Raw genomic sequence first — 8,630 nt, 5'->3', positions numbered from 1 at the left:
CAATATAGCAACTTTTCTCTATGTTCAACCCACGTGGGGTGTACTTTGTGAGACCAGTAGCATGTGCTTATCTACTTGTTTGACCCATCAGGTTAATAGTATGACGATAGTAACCAGTTCGAGGTTTTTCTTTTGTAAATTGTGTTTGGATGTAATTTATTTTAATTATCAAAATTATTGTGGAGTTACACTCTTTGTGTAAACCAAGTTGACCACGTGAAGCATGTGGTGTAATCATCAAAGTAGCCCCCAGCTATTCTAATCGAGAAGATTTCACAGACAATTAGTATGAATTTAGTATACTAGTGTGTGGTAATTTCATGACGGACAGGATTGCGCTACGACTGTAACTTCTTTGGGTGAAAATTGAATCGGTTGGTTGTGGTTAATTTCCTCTTGCATATGTTTCAACGTTCTTTGTGTGTTATTTTATGAATGCAATGTTGTATGCAATCTCCCAATCTTGGCTCCATATTTGATGTGTTCCGTAAGATTGCAAACTCACATTTCACAATCCTAAATAAGGCACCAGTTTAGTTATGAATCAAGTTTAATATGCTGAAATTTTAACGGAGCAATAATCAATGTTAAAATAAATGTCCAAACATAAACTGATTTATTCTTTTTTATTTAAATTCTCTTTATATATATATATATATAGTCGTAAGATGACTATTAAAATGTTAGTCTGGTTGGCAATTTGGTAAACTAGACTGGATACCTGGTGAAACAGTTGCTCAGTAATGCAAGGATAACTACCCCAGATAGCTCACAGCTTTTAACCCGCTTTTATTATCTTGAATAACAGCACCACTTTCAGAACAATGCATCAACTTCACAGTAAAGAGTTCCTAATCATCACAGTATCGAACCCGTTCCTCTGTAGTGGCAGTTAATAATGGGGTTCTGTTGTGTACCTGATTTGAGCTGAGGAATAAGTATTTCTGGCAACGGCCTTGCCGCACTGAATACACCGGTTCCCGTCAGATCACCGAAGTTAAGTGCTGTCGGGCGTGGTCGGCATTTGGATGGGTGACCATCCGGGCCGCCATGCGCTGTTGCCATATTTCGGGGTGCACTCAGTCTCTCCACGCCAATTGAGGAGTTACTCGACCGAACAGTAGCGGCTCCGGTCAAAGAAAACCATCATAATAACTGAGAGAGCGGTGTGCTGACCACACGCCCCTCCTATCCGCATCCTCAACTGAGGATGACACGGCGGTCGGATGGTCCCGATGGGCCACTTGTGGCCTGAAGACGGAGCGCAATAAGTATTTCTGATGCTTCCAGAGGCCCCGAGTGAAAAGGCGCTTTTGCTTAGTTAAGCCAATTCCCCGAATGAGATTTTCACTCTGCAGCGGAGTGTGCGCTGATATGAAACTTCCTGGCAGATTAAAACTGTGTGCCCGACCGAGACTCGAACTCGGGACCTTTGCCTTTCGCGGGCAAGTGCTCTACCAACTGAGCTACCGAAGCACGACTCACGCCCGGTACTCACAGCTTTACTTCTGCCAGTACCTCGTCTCCTACCTTCCAAACTTTACAGAAGCTCTCCTGTGGCTAAGCCATGTCTCCGCAATATCCTTTCTTTCAGGAGTGCTAGTTCTGCAAGGTTCGCAGGAGAGCTTCTGTAAAGTTTGGAATGTAGGAGACGAGGTACTGGCAGAAGTAAAGCTGTGAGTACCGGGCGTGAGTCGTGCTTCGGTAGCTCAGTTGGTAGAGCACTTGCCCGCGAAAGGCAAAGGTCCCGAGTTCGAGTCTCGGTCGGGCACACAGTTTTAATCTGCCGGGAAGTTTCATATCAGCGCACACTCCGCTGCAGAGTGAAAATCTCATTCTGGAAACATCCCCCAGGCTGTGGCTAAGCCATGTCTCCGCAATATCCTTTCTTTCAGGAGTGCTACTTCTGCAAGGTTCGCAGGAGAGCTTCTGTAAAGTTTGGAAGGTAGGAGACGAGGTACTGGCAGAAGTAAAGCTGTGAGTACCGGGTGTGAGTCGTGCTTCGGTAGCTCAGTTGGTAGAGCACTTGCCCGCGAAAGGCAAAGGTCCCGAGTTCGAGTCTCGGTCGGGCACACAGTTTTAATCTGCCAGGAAGTTTCAAGCCATTTCCGGTTGGGCAGCATGCCAACTTGTTAACGCGATCACAAGGGACTTTGCGCTCGGCGAACTTGTTTTCCGTAATTTTCCTCGTAACGGCTGAGGATGAGTTAGGTGTAAGAAATTTCAACTATGACGTATGTTGAATCCTCAGTAGTGAATCTCGAAAACTTGGGAAATGCTGACAACTGAAGTTCACTTCCCTACCCGACCTTGTGAAATGTATTCTGCGACTGTAACAAGACAAAGAGCGTTATTTTTAGCCGTGTAGTGCGTCTCAGCACGCCGTAGCGCCTGTACAAATGCCGCGCTCTCTGACGCCCTTCAGGTCTCGTGTTGGCCCAGCGGCATACTGCATATTGACAATCTGGCCTCTGACGTCAGGCTGTTCCGGATACGAGAAGCCACGGTGCGGCGGTATTTCCTACTAAACGTCTTCCTGATGAAAGAGCATAATTCTGTCTTCCCACGTTCATTACGTCACCCTTAACTCTCTGATAATAGGCTGTTTGTGCGACAAAAAGGTGAATGAGTACTTTCTGGTGGCGAAGCGTCAGTTACGACATGACTGAGTCAGCTACCTGGATGTGGTATATATACGTCTTCGTATTCAAGTCTTTCGCGCCTGCTATTCGATCTGTACATCGAAGCAGCATTGACGAAATCAAAAGAAAGGTTCAAAAATGGGAATACAGTTCAAGGTGAAAGGATGTCAGTGGAAATGTTCCCAGGTCACACTGCTATCCTCATTGAAAGTGAAGAAGAATTACAGGACGAGGTGAATCTGAATGGCGAGTCTAATGGCTACGTAAGATGGATTGAGAGTAAAACGAAGGAAGTCGAAAATAACTAGGAGATAAGAGGATTGGGATTAGCGATCATCCTATACCTACAGTGTTAAATCTGCAATATTGATCACCCATTATCTCAGAACATTTGACAAAAGGAAATTTGAAATTTTTGGTAAGTGCCGTTTCACTTCTTTTCTGGTTACTGAAACAGAAGCATAATAAATAGGCAAATAATTAGTTAGCTATGATATTTCTATTTTTTCCAATTTTTTTAAATTCACTTTTGTTCTGTAAGTAAAAAACCGTTATGGGTAAAAATGTTTTGGTGGTTCAGAAGCAGCAGTATAGTAAGAGGTAACATAGTGTAAAATTTCATTTACGTATCTGTAATAGTTCCTGAGATAATGGGTCAAATATTTTTAACAAAGTCATTTTCGGGAAATCAAGTTTAAACGTTTCATTTGATATTAACTCACATCTGGAGGCATGCCAGCTCCTAGAAACAGGCAAGCCCATAATCAGCGTTATCTGTGTCCTGTTCTTGATCATCCTGCAAACCTAGAAGCTTCTTTCTCTTGAAACTTCCTGGCAGATTAAAACTGTGTGCCCGACCGAGACTCGAACTCGGGACCTCTGCCTTTCGCGGGCAAGTGCTCTTTCTCTTCCTGCCTCTTGCTTCTTTTGTCATTTCCTCTGCTGCACGCTGCGCTTTCATGATCCTCAGTCGATCCATTCGCTGGAAGGCTTGCAGTGTGTTGGGTCCTGGAGTGATACCAAGTTGCTCTAGTACCATAATTCTTCCCTTATTGCCACCATCAAACGTTCTCACAATGTCACAAACACCCAAGTATAGAGTTTCATTCGTATGAAGACATTCTTTTGGTTTGCGGCTCCAAATGACGTTACTGAATGACTCATTCGGATTTTGCATTCGACCATGGGGACATTTGGAAAGAAGTTCAGAATGAGATTACTCTCTAGATATTGGTTTAGTAGCTTCAGTCGCTACAGATTGTGTGCTGTTTTTGTGCGTAAATTGTTCCTATGTGCCCAGTGCCTGAGTTTTTCGGTACTTGCGCCATGAATCAGCACCAGGTGGGCTAAGACCATGTATAGGTGTATCATCAGTTGATAATTTGTGGAAGAATATAGTCCACGCTGCTCTTTTCATCCCTAGTAGGTCACGTGTATTGTTTCTTATTGTTATTTCATAACCCTGCCGGAGTTCATTGTTTTTGTCTGTGAGTCTTCCCTTACCATTTAGTGTGCAATACCGCCTTTTCTGTTTTCACACTGAAGCCAATCTCTTAACACGAATGTTAACTTGAATTCAAGGAATACGCAGCTGAAAACGAAAACCATCTAGATTGAATAGAGATACTTACGGAAGTCAGTGCGGAAAGACTGGATTTTTTTTACACATGAACTATTGACTTCGAAATACTAAAAACTACACTTGCAACTGGGATTAATGATGCGCCAAATTATTCAGGAGAGACCAAATATTATTAAGAGATAATCATCGGAAAATGTAATTTTTTTGACCAATTTCAACTCCTCTTAGCATCAAAACTGGGGACCACAAAGTAGAAGAATTTAATGAAAAGCAAAAGAACACATGATGGACGAAGGAAGGAGGAGATGAAAAGGAGACTAGTAGAGTACTTCCATAGAATAAACGCTTGGTGCACAGAAAGTATGAAATAAATCGTTGAGTGTACGCGAAGCAGAAAAGAAGAGAATCGAAGCTTTTGAGCTGTTATTCTACATCTACATCAACATCTATACTCCGCAAGCCACCTGACGGTGTGTGGCGGAGGGTACTTTGAGTACCTCTATCTGTTCTCCCTTCTATTCCAGTCTCGCTTTCTTCGTGGAAAGAAAGATTGTCGGTATGCCTCTCTGTGGGCTTTAATCTCTCTGATTTTATCCTCATGGTCTCTTCACGAGATATACGTAGGAGGGATCAATATAATGGTTGACTCCTCGGTGACCTGTTATATTGTAGCTAAATGATAAGGGATCTTTCTTTCTATGTATTCGCAGCACATTACACTTGTCTACATTGAGATTCAATTGCCATTCCCTGCACCATGCGTCAATTCGCTGCAGATCCTCCTGCATTTCAGTACAATTTTCCATTGTTACAATCTCTCGATATACTACAGCATCATCCACAAAAAGCCTCAGTGAACTTCCGATGTTATCCACAAAGTTATTTATGTATATTGTGAATAGCAACGGTCCTATGGCACTCCCCTGCGGCACACCTGAAATCACTCTTACTTCGGAAGACTTCTCTCTGTTGGCAATGACATGCTGCCTTCTGTTATCTATGAACTCGTATTGTGCAGAGATATGAAGAAATTTCCCGCAAAGTCTGCGAGGAGAGATGTGGAAAACACTGACAAGAAGAATGACAGGATGGTAGAACACGTGTTAAGACATCAGGGAATAACGTTCATGGTATTAGAGCGAGCTGTGGAATGAAAAATCTGTAGGGGGAGATAGAGATTGGAATACACACAACATATGATTTTTTTATTTTTTATTTATGGTTAGAGCCCCCCGTCGGGTAGACCGTTCGCCGGGTGCCAGTCTTTCTATTTGACGTCACTTCGGCGACCTGCAGTCGATGAGGATGATAGGATGATGATGAGGACAGCACAAGACCCAGTCCCTCGGTGGAGAATTCCCCGACCAAGCCGGGAATCGAACCCGGGCTCAGAGGATTGACAATCCGGCACGCTGACCATTCAGCTACCGGGGGCGGACAACACCTGATTGAGGACGTAGGACGCAAGTCTATGAGCGCCTCCTGCTAAGACCCATACAAGAACATATTACCAGAGAGCAAATTCTGCCGGATTTCCAATTTGGGTTCCGGCAGAACCACTCTGCCCCACAACAGGTCATGAGAATGGTTGAAGCAGCCACAGAGGGCTTCAACCACAGAGGCTACTGCGGGATAGTGCTACTAGACGTAGCCAAAGCCTTTGATTCAGTATGGCATAGAGGGCTACTCTACAAGTTGTACACACAAGGGTTTCCCGGGACCATAGTTCAGCTCATTAAGAGCTGTCTCACGAATAGGACTTTCTCCGTCAAAGTAGAAACTGCCACCTCCACCAGAAGGCGTATTCGTGCCGGGGTGCCACAGGGATCGGTCCTGGGGCCCGTATTGTACAGTTTGTACACTGCGGACACTCCAACGGCCCCCCTGGTGCACACTGCACAGTACGCTGACGATACAGCCTTCTACACGAGAAATGCGAACAAGGACCTGGTCATCCGTAGGCTACAAAAGGTTTTAGATGACACAGAAACTTGGGCCCGTCGCTGGCGCATCACCATCAACTCTGAGAAGACGCAGGCAATGCTGATTACCCGCAGGCTCGGAAGGCGCGAACCTCCTCAACGTCCCCCCCTCCACCTTCACCTAAATGGAATCCAACTCCTCTGGCGCAGAACCGCCAAGTACCTTGGCGTAACCTTGGACTCTCGTCTTATGTGGAAACCCCACATAGACGAGGTCCACAGGAAGGTCTGCGCCAGAATGTCCATCCTATACCCTATCCTGAACACAAACAGCTCCCTTCCCTGCCCAGTAGCAGTAAATGTTTATCAGGCCCTGATCCGGCCAGTAATGGAGTATGCGTGCCCTGTCTGGGGATACGCGGCAAAGCAGCACCTGGACAAACTCCAGAGGCTGCAGAACCGCACCCTCAGAAGGGCACTGCACCTACCTCTTGGATTCCCCACAGACGACTTGCACGCCGCAGCCGAAATCCCACTCCTGAGAGAGCGTTTCCAGGATCTGGCAAGGGCCTTCTATGAGGGTTCTTCCAGATCCGGAAACGCGCTCATCCACTCCCTAGGTCGGTATGACATGTCCCGCGATAAGCATAAGCGCCCTATGACGATCTTCTACGATTAAGTCGAAGAGAAAATCCCAAAACCCAATCCCTAATCCAGTTCCTTCCCATATAACACCATTCTTTCGCCTACCTCAGGCAAGTACTAGACTCACTCACAACAAACATCACAAGTCACAGACACCAAAAAACTATAGAAAAATCACACACACACGTTCACAGGGGAGTAAAAGCCGAAAGGCTACAAACTCCCCCACACACACTTCCCCAAAGAGGGGAAAGTAACAGATGTGAGCAGCAGGACGCAAGTGCTATTCTGACATAAAGAGGTTGGCACAGGAGAGGAAATCGTGGCGTGTCGCGTCATATCAGTCAAAAGGCTGATGACTTACCAGAGGCAGTAAGGAGTTAATCAAAAAGTACTGAAATATATTTTTCAAGCTACTCGTACTGTACAACGTAACGCCTAAAAGGTTAGCTTGCGAGACAGGGAAGTAAACATTCCTGCGTAGATCAGTTATATACATGAACAGAGGCCAATAAAACCGTGAAGTGCATGGCAGAGGGTACGTACCACGGCACCACGTGTTAGAGTTACTCCCAGTTCTGATCTCGTACACTGCGCGAGGAAGAGTGACTGCACTGAGTCTAATTTTAGCCTGCGACACGTAGAGGGACTGTCTAGCCTCTTCAGTAGATACCGGTTCTCGACAGTTTATTGGTCTTTCCTGGGATAATTTGCGTCTATCTTCAAGTGTCTGTCCGCAGCTCGTAGTCTCGCGGTAGCGTTCTCGCTTCCCGAGCACGGGTTCCCGGGCTCGATTCCCAGCTGGGTCAGGGATTTTCACCTGCCCCGAGATGACTGGGTGTTGTTGTGTCGTCTTCATCATCATCATTCATCCCCGTTACGGTCGGAGGAAGGCATCGGCAAACCACCTCCACTAGGACCTTGCCTAGTACGGCGGTGCGGGTCTCCCGCACCGTTCCCCTACGCTCTGTCAAGAAGCATGGGACTTAATTTCCATTCAAGTGTCTGCCAGTTCAGTTTCTTCAGCATCTCTGTGACACTCTCCCACGGGTTGAACGAACCCGTGACAATTCGTGCTGCCCTTCTCTGTATACGACCGGTGTGTCTGTTAGTCACTTCTGCTATGTGCCCCACATGCTTGAGCAATATTCTAGGATGCGTTGGACGAGTGTTCTGTAAGCAATCTCCTTTGCAGACTGATTTCGTTTCCCCGTTATTCTAGTAAACACCGAACAGCCCCCCGCTATACGTGCTAATAAATCTCTGTAATCGTTTCATTTCATATCCCAACAAATTGTTACACACAGGTATTTTTACGACTTGTCTGATAATAATTGTAAATCATTGATAGTGTAATCACAGGATACTTCAATTTTTCTTTCTTTTGTGAAATGAATAACTTTACGTTTCTGTACATTTAAAGCGAATTGTCAGCCTGTGCATTACTTTTCATATCTTTTTCAAGACGTTCGCGCAGCTTTTCTTCAGATATTGTAGATTGCTATTAAAATTATCCGTCACGTCATTAATGTACCACATGAACAGAAGCATACCGCCGCTATGCACATTTAAAAAGAGTAAAACATCCTTCAGTTTGCTTAGAACAGAAGTGCCATTAGGAAAGATGAAGGCAGCGGCGTGGATAACCTAAATCGTGTAAAGCCCCTTTTGCACCAGCGACTGCCTTGTCTCAGCTGGCTACTCGAGACGACGGGGCCTAATGCAGCGCCGCCGGCGGTTTATTCCTGTAGTTACAGCGCCTCCTCTGTTTCGAATGGTAATTCAAGTTTACACGTCAGCGCCAAAACTGCTCGTGTTGTGTAAGCTGTTTGCTGTGCA

General features: G+C 45.5%; 1 pseudogene; it reads left to right on the top strand.

Annotated features, from left to right (window-relative positions):
• Nucleotides 1–946: 946 nt before the first annotated feature.
• On the top strand, nucleotides 947–1,064 carry LOC126425534 (5S ribosomal RNA; annotated as a pseudogene).
• The last annotated feature ends 7,566 nt before the right edge of the window (nucleotides 1,065–8,630 follow it).

The sequence above is a fragment of the Schistocerca serialis genome, chromosome 10 (genome assembly GCF_023864345.2).
Source record: "Schistocerca serialis cubense isolate TAMUIC-IGC-003099 chromosome 10, iqSchSeri2.2, whole genome shotgun sequence".
Lineage (NCBI taxonomy): Eukaryota > Metazoa > Arthropoda > Insecta > Orthoptera > Acrididae > Schistocerca > Schistocerca serialis.
This window is presented reverse-complemented; position numbering and strand designations above follow the sequence as displayed.